The sequence below is a fragment of the Podarcis liolepis genome, assembly GCF_965112155.1.
Source record: "Podarcis liolepis genome assembly, chromosome: 6".
Lineage (NCBI taxonomy): Eukaryota > Metazoa > Chordata > Lepidosauria > Squamata > Lacertidae > Podarcis > Podarcis liolepis.
This window is the reverse complement of record NC_139559.1, coordinates 75,907,160-75,921,274: the sequence shown is the minus strand read 5'-3', so window position 1 is coordinate 75,921,274 and position 14,115 is coordinate 75,907,160. Positions and strand designations below refer to the sequence as shown.

General features: G+C 43.7%; 2 protein-coding genes across 2 annotated transcripts in view; both read right to left on the bottom strand.

Annotated features, from left to right (window-relative positions):
• The window catches only part of LOC310710274 (uncharacterized protein), a 982,430-nt gene that overhangs the window by 841,982 nt on the left and 126,333 nt on the right, over positions 1–14,115 (bottom strand). The window lies entirely within an intron of this gene.
• The window catches only part of ARHGAP29 (Rho GTPase activating protein 29), a 99,672-nt gene that overhangs the window by 85,009 nt on the left and 548 nt on the right, over positions 1–14,115 (bottom strand). The window lies entirely within an intron of this gene.

Here is a 14,115-nt window from a genome sequence, read left to right as displayed (position 1 = left end):
TGAGCTATTTGGGAGGGTTAGTTCTGAGAGATGGCATATAAGTACTAAAAATTTAACTAATAGGGCATACTTCCAACTAAATGTGTATAGATTGCTGTTAGGAACTTACTTAATGGGTCTTACTTCTGAGTAGACATGCATAGGTCTTTGCTGTTATATTTATACTCCAAACAAAATTTAGTTGACTATATATACATGACCCATTGAAGTCAGTAGACTTATTCCCAGATATTCAGATTTAAATTTCTGGACCCCACTTTTTCATGTTAATTAATTTCAATGAACTTACTGTGAGTAAAAATTCATTGCATACCACCCGCATTTTTTATTTGCAAATATAACAAAAAGAAAGTAAAACAAACAAAGTACCATTGATTATTTAATTTCTATACTACCTACTTTATTAAGAAGCAACAACAGACAACTTAAACACAATATTACAAAAATACACATCTGCATATAAAAATGTTACAATAATACAAAGTTACTAACATCTATAAATCAATATCAATTCATTTTCCTTCTGACACATCCTCCTTCTCAGCCCCTGGGTTCTCACCCAGTGTCCAAACAAATTCTCAAAAGTCTCAGAACGAGAAGAGTTCCTGGAAACAGTGGACATCCCCCTAGTCTCTCACTCTAGACTTGCTTTTTATGGGCAGGCCCAGGATGGATGGTACTTCCTCAGGCTGCCCTCACCTGTGTCCCATTCAGCTGCATTCTCCATACCCATTTCCAAGTGCAGTTGAGTTTCCCAGGGGGTCCAGAGGATGGGGGAAAGGTCCCCCTACACTCACCGCTCTTTCTTCACCCTCTGTCTGCTCCTCCTCTTCCAGCTTCCACAGTACTAGCTGATGTTAACAGGAAGAATGTTCCATCAATCCTGAAGTGAAGGCATCAATTAATATAAACAGTCTAAAGGTAAAGGTAAGGGGATCCCTGACAGTTAAGTCCAGTCGCGAACGACACTGGGGTTGCGGCTCTCATCTCACTTTAGAAGCCTAGGGAGCCAGCGTTTGTCCGCTCCGCAGACAGTTTTTCCGGGTCATGTGGCCAGCATGACTAAGCCGCTTCTGGTGCAACGGAACACCAACACCAGAGCAGCACACGGAAATGCTATTTACCTTCCCGCCAGAACGGTACCTATTAATCTACTTGCACTTTTTGGAGTGCTTTCAAACTGCTAGATTGGCAGGAGCTGGGACCGAGCAATGGGAGCTCATCCTTTCGTGGATTTGAACCACCAACCTTTTGATTGGCAAGCCCAAGGCTCAGTGGTTTAGACCACAGCACCACCCGCATCCCTTAAGCAGTCTAAACAGGTACCTAAATGAAACAGACAGTTCTAAGCCATGCACTCAAATGTAAAAAGGGAAGTAAGATCATTGGGTAATACAGTGGTACCTTGGGTTAAGTACTTAATTTGTTCCAGAGGTCCGTTCTTAACCTGAAACTGTTCTTAACCTGAAGCACCACTTTAGCTAATGGGGCCTCCTGCTGCTGCTGCGCTGCTGGAACACAATTTCTGCTCTCATCCTGAAGCATAATTCTTAACCCAAGGTACTATTTTTGGGTTAGAGGAGTCTGTAACCTGAAGCACATGTAACCTGAAGCGTATGTAACCCGAGGTACCACTGTAAAGGTAAAGGGACCCCTGACCATTAGGTCCAGTCATGACCGACTCTGGGGTTGCAGCGCTCATCTCGCTTTATTGGCCGAGGGAGCTGGCGTACAGCTTCCAGGTCATGTGGCCAGCATAACTAAGCCGCTTCTGGAGAACCAGAGCAGCACACGGAAATGCCGTTTACCTTCCCTGCTTGCACTTTGACATGCTTTGGAATTGCTAGGTTGGCAGGAGCAGGGACCGAGCAACGGGAGCTCACCCCGTCGCAGGGATTCGAACCACCGACCTTCTGATCGGCAAGTCCTAGCCTCTGTGGTTTCACCCACAGCGCCACCCGCATCCCACTCATTGGGTAATAGATGGTGGCTATTTCTCCTTACAGCCTTGCATCATCATCATCATCATCATCATTATTATTCTGCCCTTCATCTGAAGATTACAGGGCAGTTCCCAACACAAAAATACAATATGAGAACACAAAATACATTAAAAAAATAAGCATTTTCCCACAAAGACATTTAAGAGGACATAGAATGTTAATCAGCCAAAGGCCTGGTTAAAGAATAATGTCTAAAGATATGCAATGAAGGCACCAGGCAAGCATCTCTGCAGAGAGCCTTCTCGCAAATGGGGAGCCACCACAGAAAAGACCCATTCTCGTGTTGTCACCCTATGGACCTCTCATGGGGGAGACATATGAAGATGGGCCGCAGATGATGATCACTGGGTCCACCTAAGTTCCTATGGGGAGAAGTTTTAAATGTTGCAAGCGCCCTTGGATCCCAACTTGTGAGAAAGGCGTGATACATTAAATAAATAATAATAATAATATCAACACTTGTTGCTCCACCCACTTTTGCCCCTGGCCCCACCCACCACTGGCCCATGACCCTAGGAAGGTTGATCAGAATGAAATGTGGCGAGAAATGTTTCCCATTAGATCAACAAGCCCCTTTACTCAACAGTTTGGAGGGACACAGGTTAAGAAAGCACAGTGTAGCCTCAAGTAGCACTGTGCTGCTTCAGACATGCAGTGAGAACGGCTGGGAGGAGCCCTGTCACCATTTGTTAGTAAACTGGCACAGGCCTACCCATTGCCACTTCTGGGAAAACACTTCCACATAGGCTGTCAGCCAGGACACACGGCAGACTGTTGTATGCTCAGCACCGGATGAGTGAGGGCCAAACCACAGTTAATACATGTAGCATCAGTCAGGGAGGCTGACCATTCGGATTGTAGCAGATGCGGATGGGGAATATAAATTGTTGCTTCCCTGCTGCAATGCTAAGGAAAGTCTCTCTTCCATACACTCCATCATTTTTCCAATGAAAACAGGGACGATGCCCATTCCATAATGATAATTTTACTATTTATACCCAGCACATCTTACAGGGTTGACCCAGCTACTCTGGGCAGCTTCCAACATATATAAAAACACAAGAAAACATTTTTTAAAAACCTTTCCTTCAGGTGGCTCAGCAATTGGACAACTCCATACCCTTCAACATTTCTCCAATGAAAATAGGGACATCCTAAGGGAAAGCGGGACATTCTGGGATCAATCAGAAACTGGGATGGCTTCTCTAAATCAGGGACATCCCTGGAAAATAGGGCCACTTGGAGGGCCTGCTCTTCTAAACCAGACATTTGGGTTTTTTTGGCAGTGGGTGGGTGAAGTTTCCTCCACGGATCATTTTCTGCTGATGCAAATATAAGCTTTTCCGTTCTTAAAGTGCAGCACACATTTTGCATTGTACCACTTTGCAAGTCTTTCACGCTTGGATCTGCTGGTCCCTTGTATTTTTCTTCTCCAAATCTGCATTTTAAGCACCAGCCTTGGCCTGCCTCTCTATCAAAACAATTTCACAATAGCTTTTTAAGATTAGATGGCATAACTGGCATGGATAGCCAACTAGATGTTGTCAGGCTCTGACTGTCCTGGCTCCCACTTGCTGAAGATCCTTAGGTCAGTCCTAAATACATCTATCAAAAAGGCAGGTGTTGTAACTGCCAAAGCTTGAGACCTTGATTCAACATGGTCACACCCCTTTGCTATCCTCTTTTTAGGAATTAGACAGGCTCATCGTGGTTCAGCAAGCGTCTCCACAACCTCTCAGCATGCTTAGTAGGTGTTAAGTTGTGGGTGAACATATCAGATGACACAGCAATTCTTCAAACAGCTCTTGTTTATTCACAGGCCAGAACAGAACTGAACTGAAGGGTTCAGTCAGCCTGCTTATATAGAGCTCCAGTACCACGTTACTGTAACAATTTTCTAAAACTATCCAATCACTGAACATCACTTTCGATCCCTTATTTGCATAACTATCTACTGTATCCCCCTGCTGGCCCAGGGTGAGAACTTCAGTACATAACTAACAGTAGGTAGAACCCTATGTTCCCTTCCCTTTTGGCTTCTCCTAGTGCTTCTGCTTCCTGAGGGGTGGCTGAGACTGGTGAAACATCCATCCTGGGTAAGCAGAGCTACTCCCAGTATCTGATTGCATCTCAGGAGTGTCCAAAAGATGCTCCAACAGCCCTGGAGAGGTAGGTGGGGACTGAAAGCGAGGTGGGGCTTGCCGCTTTCTTCATAGGGGTGGCTAAGGCAAGACAGCAGGCTGCAGGAGCTACCCGCCCTGCGGGACCCTCACTAACAGACTGCCCCACTCCGTGTAGAGGTCCCGACATCCCACTGGAGATTTCCCCTGGGTGCTCGGCCAGTCCTACATCTGCACTGCCCTGACTTGGCCAGCCCATGACACTAACCCCAATCAGCCTCAGCCATTAACGGCCAATGGTCAGGGAAGATGGGATTTGTAGTCTTGCCCTCCAGGACTATATAGTGGTACCTCAGGTTAAGTTCGTTCTGGAGATCCGTACTTAACCTGAAACTGTTATTAACCTGCGAACCACTTTAGCTAATGGGGCCTCCTGCTGCTGCTGCGCCGCTGGAGCACGATTTCTGTTCTCATCCTGAAGCAAAGTTCTGAACCTGAAGCACTATTTCAGCGTTAGCGGAGTCTGTAACCTGAAGCGTATTTAACCCGAGGTACCACTGTAAATCCCATCTTCTCTGAGGGACTACCTTGTCTTAACTGAAGTCTACAGGAAGTGTACAAGACCGGAACAGTGTATGAGTGTCCCTTCTTAGGGAATTAATCACAAATAAATTTGCCTTGATACCAGGCCTGCTAAGTTCAATGGAATGTCTTTGCAAGTGTGCCAGCAGCGCAGCTATCCCAGATACAAAATTAGAAAAATATGTTGTGAAACGAGTCTCCACCAGCACAACATAGTATTTTATTCTCTCTCCCCCCCCCCCCCGCCGCCCCTGCTGTGGGATTTTATTAATTCCTCACTTTTCTTTTAGCATAATGTTTTTTTCTGCCAGCTTCCCACCTCCTCTACAGGCTTGGAATCCTCCCTGTTTGGGGCATCCTTTTTAAAAATAAATGTCATGTTTTAGAAGTTAAGCTCCTTGGGAGCTGTCTGTGTTTTGGTTTGTGAAATTCTGTAAAACACCATGCTGGTGCTGTCTAATTGATATACAGTAATAAAAAGTCTGACATTTATAGGAATAGGAAGCATGGGCCACTGTTTCTACTGTTCTTATCTGAACCGCCAGCATCATTCCCCAAATACAAGAGGACGGGGAAATAAAGGGTAAGAGATGCATTTAGGGGGGGAAGTAGGCAAAAGAACTCTGGCTTTATAGATAGACTTTGCTAATGTATTAATAGGTGAGAAAAATCTGCTAATACAGTACTGTGGTATCCTTCAGTGAATCAAGATAACATGGGCTGGAGAGAAGACAACAGTTTATCAGTGCCAGAGGCACTTTGCAAACCCTGCTCATTGTGTGTACACAGTCCAATGCTGCCTCTTATAAAGAGGATTTGGGTTGTTTAAAATAGTAACAACTTTGATCAGAGGTTAACAGTGGGATGAAAGGCATGGCCCACAGAACACCATGGAAAGTGAAACCTCTCCCAATACCACTCTCAGTTCTTGTAAGGTGTGTCAATAATGTTCAAACCAAGCAGCTACTGGGTTCAAAACACCTTTGCATACATGAAGAAATTCTGCCCTGCTCCACAAATTCCACACCGGCTCTTAGGCATAGAAGGAAACTAAATTAGGTGCAGATGTGGGGGTGTGAATGGCGTGCCTTTGGGATTCATTATGCTGTGGGAAAAAAGCTAGAAAAATTCCTCCTACGCTGACTGGAAATGACACAATACCGTATGCCTTAAAGCAAAGGCATGAAGATAGTACTTTCCCCTAGTGAACAGTATGTATTTGAATGCTAGGTTTCTTTAATTGCTTTATTTTGCTATTACATACATACCGTGTGGTGTGAGACTAAATACGACCCATTATCCCTTCCTTTCTCTGTTTAAGGAGGGAATGTAGTATCAACAAGAAGATAGGAAATACTTTTATTGAATCTGGCTGTCCAATATTTGGCTGTTGGCTTCTGTCTGTCTTGAAAGACAATGGAGTGCTCCTCGGAGGGTGAAGTTGAACTGCTGTGTTCACAGCACCATAGTGACCTCCCTGGGGCACAAGTCTGTGCAGCAGTGGTGTGTGGTGAATTCTTTTGTAGGGAAACAGATAGGGCCAGAGGCGCCAGCTTGGGAGGGGCCCAGCGTCCCACGTGTGAGCATTGTGCCTCCCTCCCTAATCTGGGCAGAAGCATCCCGGGCTTTGGGAAGGAGGGACAAGACTTTTGACAGGATGCTGGAGCCTTGCTACTTTCTTCCTAAAGTTGGGTTGGCTTTGGGAATGTGGCGGAAGGGCTCTTGGATCCTGTCGGAGCATCGCGCCTCTCTCCTTAAGCTGGGCAGAAGCTTCCCAGGCTTTGGGAAGGAGGCACGAGTCTTTAATACTCTAATTTACTAGAAACATTTAGGAGACTAGTCCAGTCCCCCTAGCCCACTGACTGCACACCACTGCTATGCAGTGTGTATGGTGGTCCTGGGCTGCCCAGATGACAAGACCCTCCCCCTTTGGCCTCACTGAAGTGGTCCCAAAGCAGAGCAATACGTTTGGCACCAGCTTGGCTGCAGGAGTTGCCAGAAGGAGGCATACAAGGTACCATCCAACCATCTTAGGGACTCTACTCCAGATTTGTGTAGGGTTTACTCCTTAGCCCTTTCTTCTCTCAAATATATCCCACAAGGCAACAGAGGTTTAGGATCAGAGTTTTCTTTCTCTTCTCCAGGTTGATGAGTCCCATCTGCCCCTCACTTCCCTCTACAGCACTTGCACTAACCGCTTTCTTGACTGTTAGACCCACTATTGGTCTCATTTGCTCAATCCACCAGAGCCTGTCTTTGTCTGCAGGGCAAATTCATGGCTCACCAAAGATTTGAGACCCGTCTGCTACCCTCATCTGGTTTAGTCAGCCAGTTGAAGCCATTTCCCAAGTTATGGTCGCTGTCTCATGCTGACAGCTTCTAAGATCCACAGGAGAGAGGTGATTGCAGCGCGGGGACCAAAGGTGGATAAACTACCCCAGAAGGAGCACAACGTGTCCCACATCAGAGGTACTACTGCTCCCCTAACACCCCCATACACCCAACATTTAAACTTCACAATACATTATGAAGCACTAACACAGTGCTTCCCAAACTTGCTACTCTATGGACCACCTGAAAAATGCTAAGGGTCTTGGTGGATTTTTTCTGCCCATTGTAGCAATTTTAATGCACTGTGCTAGATGCTGTATGGTTTTTAACTGTATTTTTACAAGCATACTGTGGACCACCTGAACGATACTCGTGGACCACTGTTGGTCCAACGACCACAGTCACTCTTATCTTGTCTTCCTTATTTCGATCCTTGCTGGATGTCAGCCTTCTGCAATGTAACCTGTTTCTATCCCTTCCATGTTGCCTTGGTGCAATGCAGCAGTCATTTCCAGATGGGCATGTTGTAATAGGGGAGAGAAGGGAATCCAAATTGTTTAGCATGGTTAAAATGGATTATTTATTTACACCAATCTCTCAGTGCACACCAGGTCAGCGTGTAAAAAACAACAACCCATTGAGCTGGTTGGTGATAGGAAAAAAATTATGTGATGTAAAACATGGGTTTACATAGTGCTCATCCTCCTTTCCTAAAGGATGCCCTACAAAGGGAAAATATGGAAGACTTCTGAAAATTATGTGCATGAAGGTCATTTTCTCCATGTGCATAAGAATTAAGAATTAAGAGGTGTCTCCTGCAGCAAAATACTTGCCTGCCATAATTATCTTATGGAGCTTGACTCACCCTCGCCTCAACTTCCAAAATGAAGCTGGCAGCTAAAACTTTGTGCCTTCCCTGATGCCCATGGCATGCCCCTCCTCTTCTATTTTCTATATTTTCTTATTGTACTTCATGGATGATTCTAATATTCTCTACTCCACTTCTATTTGCCTGGCTTTTAAAGCCTTTCCACTCACTAAAAATTATTCTCCCACGAGTGTTATTACTCAAAGACCAAGAGATACAGCAACTAAGATGTAACTCTTACAAAGCACTGCCAGCATCTTGAACCGGCTCCAGGGATGAATCAGAAGACAAAATTAATACGCTCCCTGTGGGAAACCTGTCAGAAGGCTTGTTCACATGAAAGAGGCGCAGGACCTCAGGCTAACTGCAGAATGCTATGTCAGTTTAGCAGACACACTGGGATGGAGCAATACTGCACAGGCCAGGTTAAACATGCATAGGTAAACAGGAATGGCAATTACCAGAAAGGGGAAGTAAATTTAAGATCATTAACATTCATTTGTTTCAGGCCCAAGATGTGGGCCGTCCATTTATACTAAAAGATTGGGAAAACTTATGGAATGTAAATTTGAAATTTACAGCCAGCTATAAGAGAGGACGTGGGTAGTGCTGTGGGTTTAACCACAGAGCCTAGGACTTGCCGATCAGAAGGTTGGTGGTTCGAATCCCCGCGACGGGGTGAGCTCCCGTTGCTTGGTCCCTGCTCCTGCCAACCTAGCAGTTCGAAAGCACGTCAAAGTGCAAATAGATAACTAGGTACCACTCCGGTGGGAAGGTAAACGGTGTTTCCGTGCACTGCTCTGGTTCACCAGAAGCAGCTTAGTCATGCTGGCCACATGACCCGAAAGCTGTACGCCGGCTCCCTTGACCAATAAAGCGAGATGAGTGCCGCAACCCCAGAGTCGGTCACGACTGGACCTAATGGTCAGGGGTCCCTTTACCTTTACCTTTATAGTATAAGAGAGACCACGATGAAAACGGCTCATAGGTCACTCCTTCCAGATTATCAAGAATGTATAAAAAATTATCGGATGCTTGTTAGAGATGTGGAGGAAATAACAGTGACATGATCCACATGTGGTGAACGTGTGAAAAGATTAAGGATTTTTTTTGGGGGGGATATACGATGAATTAAAAAAGATGATGGGGATAAGCTTTACTAAAAAACCGGAGGCATTTCTATTAAGTATTTTAGATAAAGAGATCCCAAAAAAACTAAGAGAGGTATTCTTGTATGCAACCGCAGCGGCTCTTATACCTGTGGCCAAGGGATGGAAAGATCACAAGGCTCCAAAAATAACAGATTGGCAAATCAAATTACAGGAATTGGTGGAGACAGCTCAATTGACTAGCAAACTCAGAGGAAACTCAAAGCAAAAATTTGCAGAAAAATGGGATGGTTATAGAAGATATGTTCAAAAATACAATAATAGTTTTGACTCCGTGCCAGCATTCGAGTGATAAAGGAACTAAAAAGAGGTGGACAACAATTAAGGATTTATTATGTTTTCAGAATATATGGGTAAATTTATATAGAAATGTTTATTGTTCTGTGTACATTCAATTGTAAGATAAAATATATGCTAAGGGAATTGACAGGAAGTCAAAGTTGAAAAAAGATTTTGGAAGCTAAAAGGGGGGGAAATTTACTTTCATTATTATCATTTTGTGTTTGGGTGTGTAGGTGTCTGCATATATGTGTGTTTTTGTATGGAATGTTTGGGAGGAAATAAGACGGCAAATAACAAATAACAAACTAAATATTGATGTATGTAATTTTTATTTCTTAATTAGATTTAGTGGTAGTATGGTTGTATTGTTTTTTTGTAACATAAATTCATTCAATATTTTTTAAAAAACAAACAAACACAACAACATTCATTTGTTACCATGTCCCCTAATACGGTATCAGCATCGTTTCAACTTAGATGTTATAAAACTGTACTACAAGTCCCCACATGATGTGCTGCACATTTTCTGTCCCAAGCTCTGCCCACACAAAAGCATTTTCTTTTTTGCAACAGCAGACCGCCTACAGATGGCTTGACCTTAATTTGCTGGGAGTGTCTTCTTCCTCAGCAGGTTATGGCTCACTCTAGCATTACTGGGTTCCAAATGAGCATTACCTCCCCTTTCTGGAGGATACATGTGGAAATCCTGGGATCCCAAGCATGGCACAAAGACTTTCTCGTGATACCCACCAAGACCTCCTATCCCACCCAATTTTTATTTGTAAATGTGGTTTTTTAAAGCTCATTTATTTTGGGAATTTGCTTGAATTTTTCCATTGCTTTGTTGTTCAGGGGGTGTTGTTTTTCTTCTGCTAAATGGGTATTTTGTGGTGCCCATGACAGATTTCAAAATGCACCCACAAGCCCACAGGGGTTAGGGACCCTTGCAGGAAGTCAACACTTCTCTAGTAGTTATGATAATCCTGGTTCTCACTTTCCTTGATTGGTCCCCCCTGCCACCTTTTCTGCTTCAGTCTCCTTTACTCAGAGCCCTGCATGTCTTTTATTTATTTATCACATAAATATAGAAAAAACACAGCATAAAGTAATATAAGAATAATATCCTGCTCCTCTGCCACATTGCCTTTGGTTATGTTTACAGTACAGCCCTCTACTAGTTTCAGGGCAAATCCTGTGCAAAGCTCTAAATGTTGTGAGAAGCCTCCATGAGTAGAGAACTTGCCCTTCTTCAGAACTACATCCTCAAGATTACAAGATGAAGGGCAATGCCCCAGAGGGAGCAAGGCTTGGCAGCATGCGCTCACACTCATTTGCACATTTCTTTACACACAGGTAAATGGAACGCCCAACCTCGGCTATAATCTGATAGCATGTGTGTGATTAAATCATAGACAGTATTGCAAAAGCACAGCTTCATTCAGATGCAATGGCAAATCATGCTTCCTTATCACTTGCAAGGTATTGTGATTAAGAAGCTTCCCTTCCTATTTCGGAAGCTCTCAAGCCATAGTTTCATCTTATTTTTCTATAAAAAAAAAAAACCACAGGGTGAGGAAATGTGAAGTTGGTTGTGTGTGGCCCTGAAAAGCAGGAGTGTGTAACTTCATTTTTTTTGCCACCAAGGACATTTCCCATAACTTTACTCAACTTGCAGTAGCTAGAATAGTGAATGCGACAATGCCTGTTTTCTAAAATGGTGACATTGCAAAAATGGTGCTTAAATCTTGCCTTGGGGCTTGAATACACTCTAAACAATAGACACAAATCTATAGTTCAATTAACACTCTGAAGTTTCTGTAATAAAAAGAATATTTAAGCGGCAAGTCAAAACACGAAAGATGGACAACTCCTAACAATTATGTCTATGGAAGAAAGTCTTGAGCAACCTAAGTATGAAGAAAATACGCTGTAAACAGAAATGTTTGATTCATACAGGAAATGTTAATCAACTTTCACACTACCAAGTCTTTGATTCTTGCGTGTACAATACTTAATTACTTTTCCATCTTTCACTGACTAAAATAAAGGCAGATCTCTGGTTTTTAAGGGGAGGGTCTTTTATTGATGAAGAGATTGTGATCGAAAACTAATGATAGGTAAAGATAAAACACCCCTGACAATTAAATCCAGTCGCAGACGACTCTGGGGTTTCGGCACTCATCTCGCTTTACAGGCCAAGGGAGCCCGTGTTTGTCCGCTTCCACAGACAGTTTTTCCAGGTCATGTGGCCAGAATGACGAAGAGGCTTCTGGCGAAACCAGAGCAGCACATGGAAATGCGGTTTACCTTCCCGCCGGAGCAGTCCCTATTTATCTACTTGCACTCTGACATGCTTCCAAACTGCTAGGTTGGCAGGAGCTGGGACTAAATAGTTAATTCCTTTTATTGGCATTGCTGGCACTGAATACATTTGCTTCTCTTCCAGCACTGCATCCATGTTATCATCCTGAAGAGCTGTTTTAGGTAGTTGAAAAACTCAGCCGTCTTTTTTGCTCATGAACTCATGACCTTTAAAGCCCTAAACAGCCTCGGTCCAGTATACCTGAAGGAGCGTCTCCACCCTCATTGTTCCGCCCGGACACTGAGGTCCAGTGCTGAGGGCCTTCTGGCAGTTCCCCTGCTGCGAGAAGCCAAGTTACAGGGAACCAGGCAGAGGGCCTTCTCGGTAGTGGTACCCGCCCTGTGGAACGCCCTCCCACCAGATGTCAAAGAGAAAAACAACTACCAGACTTTTAGAAGACATCTGTTTAGGGAAGCTAGCAGGCATTAGCCCCCTGAATCAGATTTCATTGAGTCCACTTTCCCCTTGACCCAAGGAACTGAGTGCCTCCAGGCCTACCTCCAATAGCATAGGGAGAGCACCAGGCAGGATGCCTGGAGGAGGAGGAGGAGGAGGAGGAAGAAGAAGAAGAAGAGTTTAGATTTGATATCCCGCTTTATCACTACCCTAAGGAGTCTAACGGCTAACAATCTTGTTATGTACTGAGTTGAATAGGATCCAAACTGCAGCAGTCTGATTGGTCCTAGAACAATAGGATTCAGAATGCAGCAGTCTGATTGGTCCTAGAACAATGCAGCAGTATGATTGGTTGGCAGGAACCACCCAATCATGCTCCAGATAGAAGTGAATCCACAACCTGATTGGCTTACAGTAGAATTCCGGAATTAGCCAATCATGTGCAGCCCATTGTGTAAATAATGTATATAAAGCAGATACTTTGAGGGGACATTCATTCATTCCTCCTCACCACTATGAGCTGAATAAAGAGCATGAAATCACTTTGCGACTCTGAGTGTATTTCAAATCTCCTTTCCCTTCCTCCCCCACAATAAACACTCTGTGAGGTGAGTGAGGCTGAGAGACTTCAGAGAAGTGTGACTGGCCCAAGGTCACCCAGCAGCTGCATGTGGAGGAGCGGAGACGCGAACCCAGTTCACCAGATTACGAGTCTACCGCTCTTAACCACTACACCACACAGGCAGAAGGCCCTGTCTGCAGCTAGAGAGCTGGCCCTTTAAGGACTACAGTTCTAAAAAAGGAGGCATTATTTTATTGCATTTGTTAGTTCCTTTTCTTACAAGACAACTCATAGCGACTTGCATTAAAACCAACAACAAAAACCAAAAAGCACAACAATCCAAGAGAGGCTGGGAGATGTGACTAGTCATAACAGCTTGCTACTGTCTCACTTTAACGGTTACAACCGTCCTAGCATCCTGCCAGCTCCCTCAGTTAGTGTGAAGAAGGGGAAAAGAGCCTCCCACACCCTTAACTGAGACTAGCTGAGCAACAGCCTCTCCCAAGCCATGTTTAAGAGCAGCAGAAGTGGCTGGGGAGTTCAGATTTTATAAAAAAATAAAATTATTTTGTAAGTTATCTTGTTACTCAGTATGGTATTTTAACATGATTTTTAAATGTATTGTGATATTTTATGTACTGTGACTTTGCTGTTATTTTTATTGCTCATAGTTTAGTAATTCATTGAAACTGTTGGGAGTGATTTTCTGTTTAATTATTATTCGCTGATATTCTTAGAGTTAATATTATTGTGTGCTATTATATTCTAATGGATTATTGCATATTACCTAATTTGATATACATTGCTTATTTTAAAGTCGCATTTTCAATTTTGACCTATTTGTATTGGATCAGACTGTTATAAGATGTGTGATCTTTGTTGTATATTTTGTTGTTTTTTCAGCTTCTCAACTGCCTTGTTTATAGCAATATAGAAAGGTGGTGTACAAATTAAAAGTGAAATAAAATGAAATGAGCGGGGGCTTAAGCAACTACAGTTACCCTTCAAATTCTTGGGAGCCTTGGAACTGCCTTTCCTGCTAAACAAGAAAGACTAACTAGCCCAGTTATTCATTTTGCAAGACTGCAAACATGAAGAGGAGAAAGCTGTAGAACAAGTTGAATCTCTTATTTAACCTTAAATGAGCCTGTCTTGTTGTGCAACTGTAAGCTGTAGGTATAATGTGTCTCGGGTGGGAGGGGGGAAACAGGATACATATACAGCTTTCCCAAATGGGAGATAACAACTACAGTACTGTTCAGTATTTGTGTTCATAGGGATGCCACAGGAAGGTGCAAGCGTAAAGACACATGGTAAAGATGTATGTGCCTGCGCAATATGAAAGACATCCATACACACAAACCCACCTGTCACACAACAATTGGCATTTTGCTCGCCCATAACGGCGGGCGCCCGCTCTGAAGTTCCAACCTCGCACCA